The 21782-nt window shown below is 42.7% G+C and overlaps 1 protein-coding gene across 3 annotated transcripts in view; it reads right to left on the bottom strand.

The window, feature by feature from the left end:
• The window catches only part of LOC147115947 (serine/threonine-protein phosphatase 2A regulatory subunit B'' subunit alpha-like), a 472008-nt gene that overhangs the window by 75245 nt on the left and 374981 nt on the right, over positions 1–21782 (bottom strand). The window lies entirely within an intron of this gene.

A 21782-nucleotide genomic window follows, 5' to 3' on the forward strand; every position in this document is an offset into this window, starting at 1 on the left:
TCCTTTAATATGAGTCTCAGCATCCTTGGTTAAGGAGGAGAAAAGTGAGCCAGGGCTCCTACTCCTAATCATAATAAGAACATAGGAACATAAGAAATAGGAGCAGGAGTAGGCCATTCGGCCCCTCGAGCCTACTCCACCATTCAATAAGATCATGGCTGATCTTCTACCTCAACTCCACTTTCCTGCACTATCATATCCCTTAATATCCAAAAGTCTATCTATCTGTGTCTTGAATATACTCAACGACTGAGCCACAAACGTCCTCTGGGGTAGAGAATTCCAAAGATTCACCACCCTCTGAGTGAAGAAATTTCTCCTCCTCAGTCCTAAATGGCCGACCCCTTATTCTGAGACTGTGACCCCTGGTTCTAGACTCCCCAGCCAGGGGAAACATCCTCCCTGCATCTACCCTGTCAAGCCCTGTAAGAATTTTGTATGTTTTAATGAGATCACCTCTCATTCTTCTAAACTCCAGAGAATATAGGTTTAGTCTACTCAATCTCTCCTCATAGGACAACCCCCCCCCCCCCATCCCAGGAATCGATCTGGTGAACCTTTGTTGCACTCCCTCTCTGGCAAGTAAATCCTTCCTTAGGCAAGGAGGCCAAAACTGTACACAATACTGCAGGTGTGATCTCACCAGAGCCCTATATAATTGCAGTAAGACATCTTTACTCGTATACTCAAATCCTCTTGTAATAAAGGCCAACATACCATTTCCTTTCTTAATTGCTTGCTGTACCTGCATGTTCAGCAGATTCAGTGATTTGTGTACAAGGACACCCAGGTCCCTCTGAACACCAACATTTCCCAATCTCTCACCATTTAAAAAATACTCTGCTTTTCTGTTTTTCCTACCAAAGTGGATAACTTCACATTTCTCCACATTATATTCCATTTGTTATGTTCTTGCCCACTCATTTAGCCTGTTTATATCTCCTTGAAGCCTCTTACATTCTCACCTAGCTTTGTATCATCAGCAAACTTGGATATATTACATTTGGTTTCCTCATCCAAATCATAGATATAAATTGTGAATAGCTGACCCGTTTATTCCTACTCTCTGTTTTCTGTCCGTTAACCAATACTCAATCCGTGCTAGTATATTACCTCCAATCCCATGAACCCTAATTTTGTTTAATAACCTCTTGTGTGGCACCTTATCGAATGCTTTCTGAAAACCCAAATATGCCACGTCCATTGGTTCCCCCCTTATCTATTCTGCCAGTTATAACCTCAAAAAGCTCTAACAGGATTTCCCTTTCATTAACTAGTCACTTCTGCTGGAAAGTGGACATCAGGTGAGGACTGTGATGGTCAAAACAGCCTTGTGGTGCTCACTAAACTGACACAAGATGAATGGGCACTGGGGCAAGATGCCAGAGGACTGCCAGTATCTTCCGTCAACAAATAAAAAAATGGATTGTAAATAGAGCTGGTAAGACTTCACAATGGATGCAACGAGAAAGACATTGAAACTTGCGCAGATGTGTTCTTGTGTAAAAGGAATCCCTGTGTTACTACCAACTTCTCTGCCAATGTTCCAATTCACATAATGAGGGAGGGGGGAATCTTTTTTCTTGCTTAATGGCAATATATTTCCAGAGTAGGCATTAAAACTGGCAGAAAATTGGGAGATAAATTGAAGCCATCAGTTTTTTTTAAGCTCCCTCCAAAATAAATTGAAGATGAAACTGGTAAAAAATATGCTGTTGCCTGTTAAGATCTTACTCAGATCTAGTTAATGAGCTATAAGATAGATGTGGCAGTTTTCTGCTGGGGGAAATTATGACGACCAAGAAGCAATTAGTTCACCTATTCAGAGCTGCAGTTAATTCAACGACGGAGCACCTGAACTCTCTGGCAGAGTATTTTTTTTCCCCAACATAGATTTTGATGCAATTGTTAATTAATTGGTTCAGTGATGCTGTTGGTGGGAGAGAGCTGTCTGAGAGTGTATGCCCCACCAGAGACTAAGCACCCACCCCACCAACTACCATCCAGCTTCTAAACTGTACTTCAATCGCCTGACTAGTTCTGGTCTCTGGGAAGATGAGCAGTAAACTGATGAACAGTTGCAATGTAATAGTAATGTTCCCAGTCATTTTGCAGGTGAGGTGAGGTGAGGTATGTGTGCGTGTGTAAATAGTTTGTAAAGTTTAGTCGACTCTTGGAGCATTTTACTTTCTCCCAGCTTACTTAGAACTTAAATTCTGGACACCATACACATACATATATATCATATATATATATATTCCATATACATATTCCATACATACATATATATATTATATATACACATATATATATACACTCACTGAGACAGAGCTGGTCATTGCTGCATTGAAGCCACCATGTCGACTCTGCTAAATACCATTTCTGATTAGCTGGAGTGATGCAACAACATTATACTGATAACTATTTCCAGGCTTTCTAACTTATTTCATGAAATAGACTTTAAATCTGAATAGTAACCATTTGTAGGATTCTAGTACACTGCATTTTGATTCTAGTACATTGTATTTTGATTCTAGAATAATGCATTTTGCAATGTATTCATTGTTCATGTCTTAAATATCCAGGCTGGCGATCGGTTTGTAATATTATAATCATGTCAGTTTTCAAAAACATACGTATGTTCAAATCAACATAAAAGAATCAAACAGCCTCAAAAGAAGTGCAGCTCCAGAAGTAGTTGCTTATTTCCTTTCCTGTCTAATCTTCTTCCCTTGTCTCAAGGAAGCACTGACTTATTCTGGGATACAGTTCTACTCGTACCAGCTGACCTCCACTGCCTCACACACAATGAATGGGCAAGACAGCGATGGAGCAATTTTCAACCTCCAGCTGCCTGTTTCTTGACTGAAAAAATGGGCAGCCGGCAGTTGAAAGTCAGAGTGGGGTTGAGGGGGAACCTCAGCTGCCCCATTGATGCCCAAGGCCTGCCTGATGCAATTTTCAGGCGGCCCTTCAAATGAACGAGCAGCCCACCGGCTGTTCGATTCCGGCAGGAGGCTGCTTAAATATGCAAATCAGAGCCCTATACCACTTGTAGGACCCCATTTTCAATTTTTAGGTACTAAAATGGGCAGAGTGTGCACCTCAAAAGCTCCATCCATTGTTACCAGGGGTCAGGGGACTCAACCAGTGGTCCTTAAAGGAATTGCTGAAGGCCACTCAAAAAATGGCTGAAGAAATGTTTTATTTTTTTGGGGTTCAGGATGAACACGAGTCCTCCTGGGCCCACAAAATAAGTCCGGCTTACTTCCAGCCTGTGTGAGGAGCCCCTCCCCCACCCGAAACCCACTGCAGTGCTCTTCCCACCACTGCAGCGGAGACCAGCCAAGCACACACTATGATTGAACAGAGGACCATGCTGCTGCATTTGGCTCCATTCCACGCAAGGCAGTCCCTATTCCAGTTGTGCGAGACTGTGAGGGAGCTCTGTTGCCCATTCTTAATGTTACTGTTAACTGGTATTCCTGATTTTTTTTAATGCCTTACATTTTAAACTGAACCTTAACTGAGAGGTTATAACCATCAGGAAAGACTGGGGCTAAGGCGGAGAGGCGACCTAATCGAGGTCTTTAAAATTATGAAGGGGTTTGACAGGGTAAATGTAGAGAAGATGGCCTAGATTTTCAGTGTGCCGTGAGGCGGGCTTTTAGGCGTGCGGGGGGCTAAAATCCCGAATTCGGGGGTCCCGACACCATCCCACCCAAAACCCGCCTCCACGTAAGTTTCAAAGGAGGTGGGTACCCGCCCCGCACTGGGATCCGCCGACACTGGCGGGAAGCGATTAGTGCCAATTAACTGCCTGTTAACAGGTAGTTAGCAGGCAGTTTTTAGCCTAATCCCTATTTTGAGGGGTGTCGTGAGGGATTCCCGACTGCTCCAAACCACGCCAGGTTAGAGCAGGCGGACCGTCGGGTTGAAGGACTTGGAGGGGTCGCGATGTCTGTGTTCAGGTGAGTGATGGGTGCACGAGTGCAAAGGTAAGCACGGTGGCATAGTGGTTAGCACTGTTGCCTCACAGCGCCAGGGACCCAGGTTCGAATCCGGCCTCGGGTGACTGTCTGTGTGGAGTTTGCACATTCTCCCCGTGTTTGCGTGGGTTTCCTCCGGGTGCTCCGGTTTCCTCCCACAGTCCAAAGATGTGCGGGTTAGGTTGATTGGCTATGATAAATTGACCCTTAGTGTTAGGGGGATTAAATACGTGGGGTTACGGGGATAGGGTGGGATATGTGTTGGTGTAGGGGTTACAGGGATCGGGTGGGATATGTGTCAGTGTGTAGGCTCGATGGGCCGAAATGGCCTCTATCTGCACTGTGGGGTTTCTGTGTAAGTGTTTGGTGTGTCTAAAGTGTGTGAAGAAGTTTAAATTACCTGTACTTACCTTAACAGCCTTTCTTCCTCCAGGCGTCGGGAGTCCATCACTCAGCTGGCACTGAAAGCAGAATGGCTGCAATCTGTCAAAAAGTGACAGCCTTCAGGTTTCAGTGTTGGTGAGAGTTCTAACTGAGTCTGCGTAGAAGGACTCAGGTTAGAAGTCAGACTGTCAGTGTTTGACAGCTTCAAACAGCTGTGAAACACTGATATTTCATCTGTCAAAATCTCTTGACAGATGAAATTTCAGTCTGTGACATCACCTGTTGCCGGGTGGCCCTTAATTGGCCTGCTGAGTCCGCTGGGCAGCCTCAACAAGGTCAATCAAGGGAAAATCGCGTGGATTGGCTGGATGTCGATGGAGGCGGGACTAAAACCCGAAAGTTGTAGTCCCGCCTCCTTCCCGACTGCTGAATGAAAATCCAGCCCGATGTTTCCACTTGTGGGGGAGTCTAAAACTAGGGGACTATAAATATAAGAGTCACCAATAAAATCAAATAAGGAATTCAGGAGAAACTTCAGAGTGGTTAGAATGTGGAACACGCTACCACATAGAGTAGTAGAGGAGAATAGCCTAGATGCTTTTAAGGGGAAGCTAGGTAAGTATAGGAGGGAGAAAGAAATAGGACATGTTGATAGGGTGAGATGAAGTAGTAGGAGGAGGCTTATGTGGAACATAAACACTGGCATAGACCTGTTGTGCTGAATGGCATGTTTCTGTGCTGTTAACACTGTAACATTGGTCTTGTACAAGAGCTTAAAGGGGTGCCAAACTTTGCTTGCCAAACCATTTTTCTTTATTTGTAAATGCTTAATGCAATGAAACAAGTTGTATAAAAACACATCATCTCATTACTTGTGTGTTAATATCACTGCAGTGAAAGTGAGGCGTGGCTATTCTCCCACCCCAAACAAAAATAGTTTTGACAGACACTTTTCTCCTGAAGACACTACCCCTTTAATTACGGCTGTAGTATTCAGCGTCAACCCGGTTGGAAATCTGAGGCTCAGATTGCAAAGAGAGTTCACTTAAAACATTCAATGACACCAACACAACAGATTTAAGGTCTCAGGGACGTGTGTATGTTAACAACCGAGAGGACGTGGCAATGGAAGTGGGCGGCTTTGCAGATTATAGGTCTTCCTCTTTTGAAAGTGAAAGCCTGTAACGAGGTCGGCAGAAAGCGAGAAATAAACACAAAAAAAAAACCCAAACACAGCGGCTGCAGCAACTGAGGTCAGACTGCGCTGCAAACCAGTGCAAAAAGGGCGGTCCCGGCATCGGGCTCCTGATCGCCCAGCCAACCTGGACACTGGGACAGACACAATGTAATCCCGGGAATAACATTCTATATAGTGCTTTACAAGTGACAAGGCCACTGATGTTGGGATTTCACAAAAAAAAAAATGGATGGAATCGCGGAATTCGATCCCTGGAGTAAAACCCCCTCCAGGAATCCCATGCAAGAAAAAAATGATTCTGCTTATTCACTCACTGCAAATCGACAAACCTAATTTAAAAAAGGGGCGGGGGGTGCGGAGGTCACCCCCAAATCCACAGTTTAACCCTCAGGATTCCATATAAGTAACAATAATAAAAGAATTCAACGTATATTCAGGCATAGTAAATCAATGGCCCCTGAACACACGGCATCAAAGGTCCACAGAGCCCTGCAGGCTTTAACCCTTTGAGAACTTCTAAAATTCTGTCACGCACCTTTTTTCTTTCGTATAGCATCTGCAGAAACGACTTTCTGCAAATTTCGAATGGCAGGCATCATGAAGAATCAGTAGAAAAATGCATAGAAACCGCCGAGTATCCTTGGGGTGAAGAGCCAATGTTGCAGTCAAACTGCTGAGATCTGGGGTGGGGAGGCACAAAATGCCACTGCTGTCTTCAAAGGGTTAAAAATTAAAAAGCCACCGGACCAGGTACAAAACGAACCCTGGCTGGCTGTGCTGTGAGATTTGAGTTTGCAGTTTGCACAAGCCTTGTAACTGCCCACATTACTCACTGCTCCAGTCGTTGCCTAGGAAAGATTGAACAAAGAAGCTAAGACCCCCCCCCCCCCTCTCCTCGCAGGACCCCAGTGTACCACACAGATGCCTGCACTGAAATAAACACCTCCATACCTAGAAGTGGTTAACTGCAGAAAGGACAGGAATTAAACACGTTGCAACATTGACCAGAAAAATAATAGCAACTAAAAAGAGTGTCAGGCATTTTAGCATCCCTCTAATAACACTCTTTGTGGTAAAACACTTCCATTCCTCCCACAACCTGCAGCCTTTTAAAATTCAAGCTTGGCATCGCCTAACCACAACTGCTTAATTTAACACATCTCCTTTGATGGTGTCCTGAGCTATGGGTATAGCCCTTCAATTAGGTTTCTCCATAGAACAGCAACGGTAGTTGCACGTACAGGCTATTCACACAGTATATAAATGGCAATGCATTTGAAATGTGAAATTTTAAATGATCAGTATTTCTCTGCATTCGTTAAAATGTTTACTTGTAAAATGTTGGCGTGGCAGTGGTGATTTTTTTTCTGGATTCTCCTCTGATATTGTATGTTGTAATGAGGGATGGTAGATACGTAAGATTTTTAAAACATTCAAAAAAGAACTTTACTGTCCCCATACAAGCCTACATTTCGTTGTACTGCACTTGTGCACTAACAATGACAATAAAAGTTGATTTGATTTGATTTGATTTGATTACCTCTGCTTAGATCAATGAAACTGAAATGGTGCCACCTTTCGAGGATTGCCTTCGAGGAATTTAACGGTTGAACAAACATATCAAAAGTACGTGCCTGGTATTGCTGAACTGTGTTGATCTGCTAGTGAGCTGTCCATCCTAGGCCCAGGTTCATTATAAATTGATGTTTCTTTTGATGTACATCTGTAACTCTGCGATATCTATAGACAGGTAACACTAGTGCAATACAAACATTTTTCAGAATACGCGATTGCTCACACATAGCATGTAGAACACACGTGTGTGAAAGACAACCACAACTCTATCCTGCTTCTGTCACTTGCAACTTCAAGCTCCTACATCTGTCGTTCAAATGAGGCGTTAAACCAAGGACCTGTCTGTCCTCTCAGGTGGATGTAGAAGATCCCATGGCAATATTTCACAGAAGAGCAGGGGAGTTCTCCCGGGTGTCCTGGCCAACATTTATGCCTCAACCAACACCACTAAAAACAGATTATCACATTGCTGTTTGTGGGATCTTTCTGTGCGCAAATTGGCTGCTGGGTTTCCTACATTACAACAGTGACTATATTTCAAAAATACTTCTTTGGCTGTAGAACAGTTTGGGACGTTCTGAGGTCATGAAAGGCGCTATATAAATGCAGCTATTTCTTTCTTTCCATTTGAGACAGGATTGCCAAAATGTACCATGACGTTGTCCTAGATTTACTTACAATTGCTATTAATTTAAGACAAAAAAGATGTTTCTGGGTGTGGTTGTTTAACTTGTGTCGTGTGTTTAAAATGCCTATAACTACAGTGATTGTGCAGCCTCCACATTCGCTAGTTCCTCCAGGACAGCTCACATGCTTTAAAAAAATGTGGCAGTTGTTAATTTAATGAAATGCTAAAAATAGAGTTTTGTTCCTAACAAGCTTTTTATTAAATTTGCAAGTGAGAAATTCTTGCCCATAATCCACATGCTGGAAAGATTTCTGCCCATTGTCTTTTACTGTATTTATTAACTGACCTCAATGTTTCTGACAGTATTTTAGAGTAAATGTGCTTTTCCTATGGGGAAAAATAGCTCATTGTGAGCAAAAATACTACAGGCTAAATTCTCTTGTCCCAGCACTGAGTTTCACGAGGTCATCTGAATTAATTATGCATACCCAGCTTCTGGCCTGAATTGAGGCCTTCAACAGAAGCCTAATGCCAGTGGGTGTGGGCAGGAGAGAAATAAAATGCAACTGCTATTTAAAGGTGCTTCTTAATTTTGGCTAGGCCCAAACCTGGAAATTGCAGGTCTAGGGTGCAGATCATTTTTATTCTGTCATACTGCTTGTTACGTGTTCATGAAAGAAGTAGAGCAAAGAAGTTTTTTTTGTTTTGTGAACCTAGGGCAGTCTCCCAGCAGGAGCTCCATCCAGTTTGCTTGGCGATGGACAGAGTTAATGTTCTCTCTGACAGCCAAAGGACATAGGAGCAGATGAGGAAGGGGTTTGTAATATATGCGGGTAGAACAAATGAAGGGCAGAGACAGGATGAGTTGCTAGTCCATTTGCTTGTTTTACTAGGCCAGAACAAACTGAGCATGCTCATACTAAACCATGTGACAAACCATGTGATAATACATTACACTGCTTTCTCCTTAAAAACTGTATATATTCCTCTCTCAAATACAACAAAACTATGGTCCCACCTTTCCCAGCATTACATGCACCACACAACAAAAACTCCTGGCTTTTTTTCTTTTAAATGAACTACAAATCCTGTTTAATAAAAGGTCTGTGGAGCCTTCCTGATCTCCTTAAAAAAGGTTTTGGTGTTGAACCAATTTTCGGGCTGTTTTGTTTTGGTTCCGAACTCAAAGATGATCCCGTTTCTATCTCAGACTTGTTTGAACCTATATGTTTCACTTCAATCCACTTTGCTGACAAGTGATTCAAGATCACTGTCCAATCTAGGCCAGTAAACAAAGCTTCTTGTAATTGATTTCATACTGATGATTCCTGGATGTTCAGTATGAAGTTTGGCCAGAATTCTATCTCTCAAAGAAGTAGGTACCACCACTCTGTTTCCCCACTTGATACAACCTTGCTCACAAGACAATTCAGTACAACGGTTATGGAATGGTTTCAATTCTGTGTCCATACACTGATCAGTCCATCCATTCAAGGTGTTTTCATTCACTCTTTTCAGTACTGAGTCCTTTTGAGTCTCATCTGCAATCTCAGTTGCATTTATGGGAAAGTCTTTGTCAACTGCACCTAGTGTGAAAATCTCACCTTCACTCCCAACACGAGTCCTCATGTGACAACCTGGACAAGGCATCTGCGATTGCGTTTTGCTTTGAAGTGCGATATTCAATCGTGTAGTCATATTGTGACAACAACACTGCCCAATGTTGCATTCTTGATGTGGCCATTGCAGGGATGGCAGATTTGGACCCCAATATTGCTAGGAGCGGTTTCTGATCGGTTATCAGGGTAAACTTTCTGTCAATCAGGAACTATTGGAATTTCTTGATTCCAAACACTATGGCGAGTGCTTCCTTTTCAATTTGCGCATAGTTTCTTTTGCTCTTTGTGAGGGTTCGCGATGCGAACGCGATTTGTTTCTCTTGGCCATCATCCATTACGTAGCTTATGACAGCTCCCACACCATATCTAGAAGCATCACACGCTAACTTAAGCTCATGCTCTGTGTCATAGTGCACAAATAGAGCATCGCTAGAGAGACTTCTTTTTCAAGCATCGTAAGCTTCCTGTTGCATTTTCATCCACTTCCACTGGACATCCTTTTTGAGGAGCTCGTGCAATGCAGCTAACATAGTTGCTAACTTAGGTAAGAAACGTGCATAGTACTGGACCATTCCAAGGAAAGATCTTAACTCAGACACATTCTGTGGCTTTGAAGCATTGATGACAGCATCAACCTTTTCCTTAACTGGTTGCAAGCCATTTGCATCAACTTTCAGACCAAGGTACACAACCTCAGGCTGCACAAAGGCACATTTGTTCCTTTTCAATTTGACATTGTGGGAATTCAACTTTGAAGCACTAAATCTAACACTTCTAGATTTTCTTCCTCGCTGCTTGTTGCGATCAGCACATCGTCTTGATTGCATAAGCAATTTGGAACTTCTTGCAAAATCTTCTCCATCATAGCCTGGAAGATTTTGGGGGAGGACTTTACACCATACAACAGTTTGGTATATGAGTACAGTCCCTTGTGTGTGTTGATGCTGAGATACTGTTGACTCTCTTTGTCAACATTCAGCTGAGCGTAAGCGTGTGACAGGTCAAGCTTGGAGAAAACCTTTGACCCAGAGAGTGCTGCATACAAATCTTGTGATGTAGGTAACAGGTACTGCTCATCGTCAACTGCTTGGTTGATAGTAACTTTGTAGTCACTGCACAAGCGTACAGTTTTGTCTGCTTTGGGCACTACCACAATCGGGGTAGCCCATTCACTTTTGTCAGTTTTTACTAGCGCTCCATTCTCTCTGAGCTTCGCTAGCTCTTCCTCCACCTGACTTTTCAACGCATAGGGGACCGGCCTTGCCTTACAATAGACAGGCTTCACATTGGACTTGATACGGATATGAGCGTCATACCCAGTGATGCCCTCATAACTGTCTGTGAACATGCTTTCATACTTGTTCAGCATTGTGTTGAGTCGCTTCTTTGAAGCATCTACACTGAAGATGTTTTTCCAGTCTAGTTTTAACTTTCTCAACCAGTCTTTGCCCATGAGAGTTGGCCTATTGTTGTAGCTCGCTACAATAATAGGCAGCTTTACTGACTGGCCATTGTGTTGAACTGTACATTCCATTTGTCCACATGTTTCTAGGATTTCTCCGGAGTAGGTTTTTAACTCTACAGTACTCTTTGTGAGTGGTATTTGATTAAACTTACTCTCATGTGTCCATACTCATGATAGAGTAGTCCGCTGCCGTGTTGATACACATATCAATATATTGCTTGTTGATCAAAAGTTTTGTACAGAAGTCTTTCTCACGACTGCTAGTGTTGCCACTAGTGGCATAGATACTGTAGATGCCTAATTCTTCAACATCAGGTGTGTTCACTTCAATATTGTGATCTCCTCCCTTTTGTTGTCGCTGCTTTGCATTGCCACTAGAATGGTTCTTACTTCCTGCTTTAGATCTAGCTCTGCAAGCTATTGAAATATGGCCTTGCTTCTGGCAGTGAAAACACTTTGCATTTCTGTATTGGCTGGACTGTGGTGAGTGATTTCCATTGCAGCGATAACAACTCACTGAAATGCTCTTACTGACATACTTTTGACACTTTAGGTTCAGCGGTGATTTTGTGACTGTGGACCTCAGCTGCACTAGTCACTTGAGTTGGACGGAGCTCCCTAGCATTCTTAGATCCCACCTCCAGACATAGGACAATTTTGCATGCTATGTCAAATGTTAGGTTCAGAGTTTGTGCGCTCATGCACCAGTCCACACACAAACTTATCTCGCAACGCACGATCCAGAAATGTGCCGAAGTTACAATGCAAAGACAGATTCTTAAGAGCTACATTGCACTCACTGATGGTTTCACTTTGTTTTTGGTTTCTGGTATCAAACTTATAGCTCTCTGCTATTTCTAATGGCTTTGGGTCGAAATGGTCCTCGAGTTTCTCGACAATGTCTTCAAATGACGCATTTTTCGCTTTCCCTGGCGTGAGTAGGTTTGTCAACGTTCTGTAGACATCTGGCCTGATCACCGTTTTAAAAATGGCTTTTTTCCGTTCACAAATTACATTATTTTGAGCTTGAACATTCTCATCTGCACCTTCGGTCTCAATAATGTTATTGGTCCTAAAAAATATCTCCATCCGCTCAATGTAAAACTGAATGGTTCGCGAGCTCGGTCGCACATGCCGAGGCTTCCGATGAATCCCGTAGGCAGGGCCATGACTGTCCTAATCCCATCAAACAGTGACTCAGCACTCTACCTGTGTACATGTGAGAATCAATGCCGCTGTTGCTATGTATACATACACGTAAAGACGAAGCACAGACGATTCTGCATGAGCATTAACGGTAAAACATCACAAAAATTCAGTTTAGGTATCACAAATTCACCTTAAACCTATCCACTTAAAGGTTGAACTCTGTGTTCTTTTATGATTCCTAAAAATGGCTTTGGGATCCCATTCTTATCATCAAAATGTAACATATGTGGGTAGAACAAATGAAGGACAGAGACACGATGAGTTGCTAGTCCATGTGCTTGTTTTACTAGGCCAGAACAAACTAGCATGCTCATACGAAACCATGTGACAAACTATGTGATAATACATTACAAGGTTTAAAAGCATGATGTAGTGCGCCAGAGTAGGTCTGCCCAGTATTGCACTAGATCAAGTAGATGGGCATATTTTGCATGGTAGAGCTTCCACTTGCCCTGTTAAGTCATGACAAATGCTGTCTACTCTCTCCAAGCTTCACGTGCATGCCTGTACTGCATCAGGGCAGACTTTACTGCTGCCATGTAAATTGGAACTGTTGTCACAATACTGTTTGGAAATGTAAGCTCACAAATAAATGTGCTCCTCTAACTTTCAACATCTCAATGCTATTTCTCTGCATGCATAACTAGAGAGCATATAACAATAGGGAGGAAACTTGAACTGGAGAAGGGTCTCCTAATTGGACAGTTTGAACAGGCCATGCTTGACATCCCAAGGACATAGAGAGCAGACCAGGATGAAGCTTTCTTGAAGCTCATAGACATAGCATCTATTTCCCATTACTTTTATTTCACCCTGCACAATCATTCACATTCCAACATCCCACCATGAAACACATTATTAGCTACATAACCTCTTCTCTTTTTACAGGCAACCCCATGACCCAGCTGCAGGTCCCAATGGTACTCAAGGAGTAAGTATTGTACCACACACTGTGTCATTCAATCCTTCTGCAGCGAGAACTAGCACAAGTATGCCCATTTCAGAGATCTGGATAGTCAGCGCACCAGGTGAGAAACAATGCATAAGCGAACAAGAGCAGGCAGTGGCAGGTCGTGTTCTCCCTCAGCTACAAAGTACTAGAATATGGACCTCATAGGGCCTCCATTCAAGGAAGAAGCCATCTTAGACCGAGGTTTCTTGCTATCATTAGGAAGTGTGCCAAGCACCCTACAAGGTTTGATGGTGGCAGCACAGGAACCTACACCTTACATCTGTGCAGTAGTGCATGACTGTTTAACAGAACTGCAGAACAGTCCATCATGGATTGCCTGGCATTCTGAAATGGAGCCCTCAGTACCAGAGGTACTAAACCCAACAGAAAGATCTCTCGTGAATGCATCAATGAATTGTGCCAGTGCTAAATATTAAAAATGATGAGTAGTTTGCATTCAATTTAAAAATGCATTGAAAATTCTTATGTCAGGCTCTGTCTAAAGGAAAATCCATTATAAATGTGGTTGTGCCTGTAGGTGGTGCTGTGATAAGGGTTTTCACATAATGTGTAGCTGCTAAACAATAGCTGATAGCGACTGAGAGTTGGTAATTAAAAAAAGGTTGAGTCTGCATACAGTTGTAGGCTCTGGCTACCAAGTGTTGCCATGGAACAGCCTAAGTCCTTGATGCCCTACTAAGGAAACCAGCAGCCATGTTGGTAAAGGGAAGTCTGTTCAGTATTTCTCAGTGCCCATATTTTGGCCAAACAACTTGCATTGCCATGTGCCTGTCTCATAGCGAAGCCCTTCCTTCCCTCACTTACCAGTCTTGCCCCCGAATACAAATCTGACCATCGGATTTCACTCCTGTTTGGGCCCCCTGCCCTCAGACACCTTGAACCTTTGCCACCCAATTATCTCCTTCATCTTGCCAGTTGAGTACTGATTCTCCAGCTCCTTAGCGGCTCAGGCCTCCCTTCAGTGGCCACTAACCAGCCCAAGGATGAGCTGCAGCTGGAGTGCTGAAACCTTCCATCACTTGGTGGACTCTTATCTTCACAAAGCTGTTTTATAAATTCCCCTGGTTCTCCATTTTGGTCCCATTCCTCCTCCCCCTCCATTAAGCAGCAATCCTGCCCCATCCCCTCCCTTTAACTTAATTTTGCTCCCCACCAGTACCACGGTTTTTGGCTCTGGTACCCTCTCCGCTTTCCACTCCCCCCAACTGAGCAGCATTCCAGCCCTCCCCCATTCTTAATTTTGCCCCCATTGTCCAGGATTTAGCCATGTCCCGTTCCCCCCCCCCCCCCCACCCCCGACCATCCCAACGGAGCATTTTAGCCTGGATTTCCCCCAGTCCCCCCTAACCCCTTTCTCCCTGCGCTGAGCATGATCATGCCTCCACACCCCCCCGCCCCCAACTACACTGAGCAGCCTTTTAGCCCGTGCCTATGTGTCCCAAAACCACCCATTTGAAAGCATATCTGCCTAGGGCCTTCTCCCTGCTGGCCCACTCAACATAGGGGCCCCCAACCCATCCACTAAGCAGCATTTAGCCAGTAACCCCTTGAATCTGAGCCGCCTGCCTTTGGCCATCATATCTCTCTTCCCATTTTCCCTCCCATTTTGAGTGGACTTATGGCATTTCCCCCCCATCACTCTCCAAAGAGCATCTAAACAGGCCCTGGCAAAAGTCCCACCCACCAACCTCCCCTCACTACTAATCATCCAAACATCCTCTTCTCACCGTCCGCTCCCTATTTCCCATCTAACCCTACAATCTCTTCCTCTGTCCTCGTTGCCCGCTCTCCCTCGTCCGCTTTCCCCATCGCCAATCTCCCTTCCCATTGCCCCCTCTGCTCCATCCCCTCCTCTTTCCTCTCATTCTCCCTCTCCATTTGCTTCCCTCTCCTATCCTCTCTTCCTCTACCCCCCTCCCCCATCTAGAGCAAGTCATCCACCTGCTCCCTAACCCTGCTTGACATGAATACTGCACTTGTTGCTGACATCCTGTGTGCACAGGAGATCGACTAGTTTAAATATAATTTGCATTAATTGTAATATTAAAATGAGCCTCTCGCCCATTGTGGGTGAGAGAACTGCAGGCCAACCTGAAAGGTCAGCTGGCAGAAGATGCATAGGTGGAGACCCAATGCCAGCGATTCCTTCCCCCATGCCTCACTGGCCATGCGGAATGGAAAATCTATTCTCACACGGCTAAGAGGCCTCGTTGCCTTTGTCCCAGTATTGGAAGTTCTGAGAATTTACTGCTTTAAATTGGATACAAGCAGGGGTTAAAATGTAGTCACTGCCCACCAGCAAGCTTTCACTGAGCTATATTTATGTCAACAGCTGCTCCACACCACTTCCCAGCTTCAGCATATTCCTCTGCTCTAAAGATGTGATGACGCTATTTGCAAATACTGTAGTGATGTTACATTTTGCCAGTAGCTGATGCCTCAGGTTCAAATGCTGCAAATAACCAGGCACCGTATGACTTGTGTGGTTAGGTGGGAATATGACTGCTCCTGCTTGACTTGGGCACAAAAGGGGTCAATATCCATGTGAGCTCTCCTGCTCGCCCTTTCAGTGGAAGAGCCACAGATACCACGGGAAAATTACATCAATTTACGTCGAGTCTACAGCACAGAAAGAGGCCATTTGGCCCAACTGATCCATGCTGGCATTTATGCCCCACATGAGCCTCCTCTCACCGGCATAAATATTGTTCATGCCTCTTTTTCAAGGTTTCTGTGGCTCTGCCACTGAAATTTTAGCGGACGAGAGGGAGAAACCCTGTGGAAATTGACACCCAAAGTCTTCATGCATCTGTTTGACTTGGAATATGCATGTTGGTACGCGGTCACCTTTTCCCAAGTCCAGAAGCAGATGGGAGCAGGGCAGGAGTTGGGTTCATAGCTTAACCTGTAATGTTTGCCTTTCCTGCTGATGAAAATTCTTTGAAAGCTTTAATAACATTAACAAACAAAGCTTCCAGATCAGCAGGCACAAAAAGAAAGTGGGAAAACTGAGTTCTAATTTTTTTTTAGAAAGCAGACTTTTGATCAGTTTACATTTTTATAAATATCTGGACAACCCACTCAAACATTGGGCTGTCCACTCGAAACCTGGATAGGTGGTAATCCAGAAGGGATTAGATTCAAATGATCTGCTGGTTCTTGCCTCATAAAGTGGCACTCAATCTACTATATGTAGGCCTTTAATGTTAGCAGAAGGTTTATGTTGTATCTCTCTTTCAAATATCTTCCTGAAGCATGCTCCTGACTTACTTATAGTCTGCGATATAAGGGGGGAGTTGAGGCAATATGCTCTCAGAAGCGTGCTCCTGACTTACTTATAGTCTACGATATAAGGGGGGAGTTGAGGCAATATACTCTCAGAAGTGCAGGAAGTGCCACATTCTACTCGTGTAAGAAACTCCTTATAAATCAATGTACAAATCTCATCATAACACAATAAATTCTAAACTTTAAAGGGTTATAAACTAAATTGACGTTTGCTTTTGGAACGTTCCGTATGGATCTCTGATGTGATCTCTTCCAGCAAACTGTTGGTGTTAAATCTTTATGAATGGGTTAAATAAGAATATATTTGAGAATGGAGTCCAGGCTCCAGGCATATTCTTATGTTGCTAAACATCTCTCCTCACTGGTCTGGAGTGATGTTATGGTTTATTCTTATAAAAGTGCTTGTAGTTTCCCAACTAAGATATATCTGTGCAATTTCAAACCTGGTGAAATTACCCTCTCCCTTCTTCTAACATCTTACTAAATATTACAATTATTGGATAAAATGCACTACTGGCTTGTTTCCCAAATTTGATGGTGCAAAAATTGGTAATTACCATGTCATCGTGTCACTATTTAAATAATTAAACAATGGTGTTTACATTGGTTAAATACTGCTGTGAATTCTCTTGGCCATCTCATTTATACAATACATATTTATAATGTTCTCTTGTTTCTCCTTAGCTCTAATATACCGTCCCACATGCTCTTCCTCTACTCTGCACCCTCACTCTCTTGAAATCATAACTCATCAGGTTGTAATTGGTTCACCTTTTGTCTTAAGTGGCTCGATTGACAATTTCCATATATAGATCGTGTCTCTTACAAACCAGATCCTGTGGCCTTCACTCTCTGCTACACCAAGGTAGTATAGTTCAGGTCTAATGGCTAACTTTGATTACAGTAGATTGGTTAATGAAAAAGAAAGACTTGCATTTATATAGCACCTTTCATAACCTCAGGATGTCCCAAAGCGCTTTACAGCCAATTAAGTACTTTTTTGAAGTGTAGTCACTGTTGTAATGTAGGAAACGCTATCCTATCCCAGCACATGCCAATTTCTCCTTACTTACTCTTCATGATTTTGAACACCTCTATCAACTCTCCTCTTGACCTTCTCTGATCAAGGAAGAACAACACCAGCTTCTCTAGTCCCTCCACATAAAAAGAAAGAAAGAAAAATGAAGCGCGTGCAAGATTCCCACTACACGTCCGGGCAGTCTAGAAGGCGGAAAGCAGTCACAATATTTGACCCCCCGCCCCCTTTTAAGGCTAAATGGCTGACTAGATTTATTTAAAATTTCAGTGACTTATAGAAGCAGAAACATCAGCAACATAATTGTATGAGATTTTTGGAAGCAGTCCATATAGGGTTAACTTACCAAGCACCAGTCTTTCTGTGGTTAGAGTGCTAGTGCAGCAAATACCGTTTTTAGCTTTGCTTACAGTTTATTGGAATGGGACAGTTTCCATGGAGGAAACAGATGGACCTTCTCTAGTTCTTTTGTTATTGGAATGCAGTTGTGCAATGGACCTTTCAGGTAGGGATGTGACGTGTGGTATACATGAACCCTAAAATGCTTAAGGAGTTTGATGTGCCTCAAAGATAAAGAGCAGTAAGATGGAACTAAATTTTGTCAAAACAAGTTATTTTTGTCAAGCAAACCAAGTCTCAAATCTTCACACCTTAGTAAACAATCGGGCAATGACTTGGGAAATGTGTTCCATCCCTTGGACTTTCCTACATCTTCACTAGGCTATCCTAGCACATGACAAAATCAGAAATTACATATTATTCTAACCTTACACCAGGATTAATTTGATTGAACAAGGTCTCTGTTCAATATTTAACCGGGAGATGAGTGAATAATTTGCCCTGCCTCCTTTCAGGAAAAAGCCTGGTGTCAGCTCCAGGTTGGGACTGTAGTGTGAAGCAGAGCACAGGCACAAACCCACATCTTGCCATTCAGTGCAAGTTCTTTTAGAATCTCTGTCAAACAGTTAATGCTTTGAGATTGGACAAAACTTGCAAGTGTTTGAAACACACTCATCACTTCTGTATATTTCAAATGATGAATTTTATTGTTACACCCCCAGTAATTGAAAAAGAAACCTTTTTCTTCTTGTCCTTAGCCTTGTGTAAAAGTCAAATGGTCCTTTAATAATAATACTGCATGGGTAATTTTTCCAGGTCTCTTGTGTCATTTGCTAGAAATCCTGGTATGAATATTCAAGGGCTTCGAAGAAAGTAATATGATCTTGAAGGAGTGAGGACTTGAGATGCTCGTTGGTTTCCCAGGATTTATTTTTGGTACAGGTTAGATACTGCAGTCTTCAAAGGGTTAAAATTCTTTGGTGACTTCACACAGAGAAAAAAATCTCCACCGTTTTGTCCTGATGAAAAGGATAATTTTGGATTAGCCCAGTTGTATGGAGTGTGGTGTGGTGATTCTCCCTCCAATTTTCCATCCTTTCCTGCAGGGGAGCGCTGTCCTCTGCTGAGCACCTCCTCATAACAATATGACTGAGATCGGAAAATTATCATGCGAGGGATAATGGAGGGAAATTTCCAGTCTCAACTCTCCAATCAGTTACCTTAAAATGCATCAAAACATGACCTAGAACCTTAGAATTAGGTGGAGGGAAGCGTGAGGGGGAGCTGGGATTATTATTGTGCAAAAACTCAGCCTGGGCAAAGATTACTTAGTTAGTTGTGGCGACTGTACAGGGTACAAGTAGAGCAGGACTGATTATTATAACTTTGAGTCAGCATATTGTAAGAATAGAAGGAGGAAGGGGCACCTAAACAGATCGAGAATATATAGTACAGGTAAGAAAAACACTGCCTATGGTTTTCAATAGATCACACTGCTTTTCTACCGATATAATTACATCCTTCCCATTTAGTCCTAACAGTCTTGGATTCATGCCAGAGCTACTTGGCAAGTTGGCATGTGCCAAGTATATGGAGGTTTAATGCCTGTACATTAACATAGTGACCCTTAAGGATCACACCTCTGATACTCAAGAGGCTCTTACAGAACATGTCTGCCATAGTCTGTTTTTGAGCAGGTTCTCAAATAATTCATAAACATGACAGACACACTGCTAATATATTCTTCTTTGCAGCAATACATTTGTGTTCCTTACTTCAAATGTAGTAATGTTGCCCAATGTTTCACAGTAAGTGGTATTTCACTCCTCATCAAACACTTGGGGTGAAATGTTTTTTGATATAATTCAGTTGTAATGAGGGATATTTTCTGCTTTTAAAAATTGTGGTGTTTTTATTGTTTATTTTCATTAGAAATGATAATTACTTCCTTTTTCTGATGGATGAGTTTGTTCTTTAGGATTTTATTAGTCTTATCAACAAAAACCTGGCCAATCAGGATCTGCCTGCAGTGATGTTTATCTTGTGCCTCACAAATTATTTAACCACCACTTAACTAGTGAAGTAACCAAGCACATTAATCTAGGACTGAAGAGTGGAAAACTAGGAAATTAAGCAGAGCAACAAATTTGAACTGCCCAATTCAATGAGATGGTCATGTACAGCTTTTGGAAAGACTGATTTATATAGATCTGTTGCATTACAACAAAAGTATTTGCTCTTATGTATGTATAAAACTCATTTTGAAATCAGAAACAAAGAGTAAGCTACAATTCATGTTTTCTAAATTGTGTGTATTTTCAGTTTGTATTAATCTCCTGGTTGGTTCTGGCCTTTTTGGCACTTGTAATGATTAATTTAAACATCCAAATATTGGGATTTCCAATTTCCCCCATAGCGAGGGTCAGAGGTCCTGTATGTAGCAGGATAAAATTGGTGACCATTTTACTCACCATTGCTGTACATAATCTGCACCCATTTTTCAACCCTAATTTGTGCTTTAATTGCAGTTTGGGATCATTGTTCAAATAATTTTATTGCATCTTCATCAATCTAGTTAAATCATGTTGCACGGTAGTCACAAATACAAAACAACAGGTGTACGGATGGCTGAGTACAGTTAGGTGGTACTTAATAGCTGTCAGGTGGTACATAATGTCAGGCATTCAAACACAGCTGAGTAGCACATCGGGGCTTTTCCAACAGTCAGTAGCCAGAGTACTGCTTAACGTGCCTGTGAGCAGCATGGTGTAGAAGCTCAATGGTAATAGGTGGGATGGGTGCTTAGTCTCTGGTAGACTATATGCTCCTGGACATCCTCCCATCAGGGCAACACTGAGCCAGTTAATACAGCAAGTGCAGCAGAATCTACGTTGAACAGATCCTCTGCCAGAGCTTAGCCTTGCTATCGTTGAATTAACTCCACCCAAGCAGGTGAGCTAATTATAACCTCGTTGTTTTAATTTGCCCCATTGGAAATCTGTGGTATCTTTCCCTGAAAGTCCATTAAACAAGGTCTTAACAAGCAACATCAAATGTTCAAAATTATTTTGGTATCAATTTCACACCTTGGGTGAAAAAACAGGGATTTTTTGTACAATAGTTGGTTGAAATCTGGAATCCCACCACCCCCCCCCCCCCCCCCCGCCCCACCGTCAAAAGGCTGTGGATGCTGGAACAATTGGGGCTTTCAAGGCTGCGATTGCTGGATTTCTGTTAGGTAAGGGTATCGAGGGAGCTAAGGCGGGTAAATGGAGTTGATGTACAGATCAGCCATGATCTAATTGAATGGCGGAGCAGGCTCGAGGGGCTGAAAGGCTGGCTCCTGTTCCTATGATACAAGCTGTAGAATTATTTCAATCTGTTGAAAATCCAGGGAATTGGGTAAGGGGAGTGTGAGGGGAGGTGATCTGAAAGAGACAAGGAACAAAAAAAATACAGAAAAGGAAAGAGATGCAAACATCAGAGAAAAAACAGACACGGTGGAAAACCAAGAAAAAAAAGTCAGAAATAGCAGGGAGTAAACATAGAATTACATAGACAAACAATAGTAAGCAGCTGTAGAGAAACAGAGAGAAGGGAAGCATTTATTGTGTGACAATAAACTACATATTTTAGATAATTCCTATTCCTATATGTACACAAGTCAAAAACAAACAAAAAAATAGAAGGTGTGCTGTCTGCACTTGGTATGATGAGAGTTTGTATGCATAGGCAAATTGACCAGAAAAAACAAATACTACAGGCAAAACCCAGGGGACAGTGCAATCTGGAGAAAGAGTCTAATCAGGATATGGGAATGCTGTGCTTACCCACAGACCCTTGTTTTAAAAGGATGTACATTTACAGGAAGGATCAGAGCACACACTGAAACAGATACACTTGAGTGCCAAAGTGCATCCAGTCAGAAGTATGAGTATCAATGTATTCCATTCTCTGCAGAGCCATTCTGACTGAATGCACTGACACCAGTGATTCTGTGTGGATGTTTGAATGCCTGACATTATGTACCACCTGACAGCTATTAAGTACCACCTAACTGTACTCAGCCATCCGTACAC

This window comes from Somniosus microcephalus, chromosome 6 (genome assembly GCF_052327205.1).
Source record: "Somniosus microcephalus isolate GS21.2 chromosome 6, FLI_Smic_1.0, whole genome shotgun sequence".
Lineage (NCBI taxonomy): Eukaryota > Metazoa > Chordata > Chondrichthyes > Squaliformes > Somniosidae > Somniosus > Somniosus microcephalus.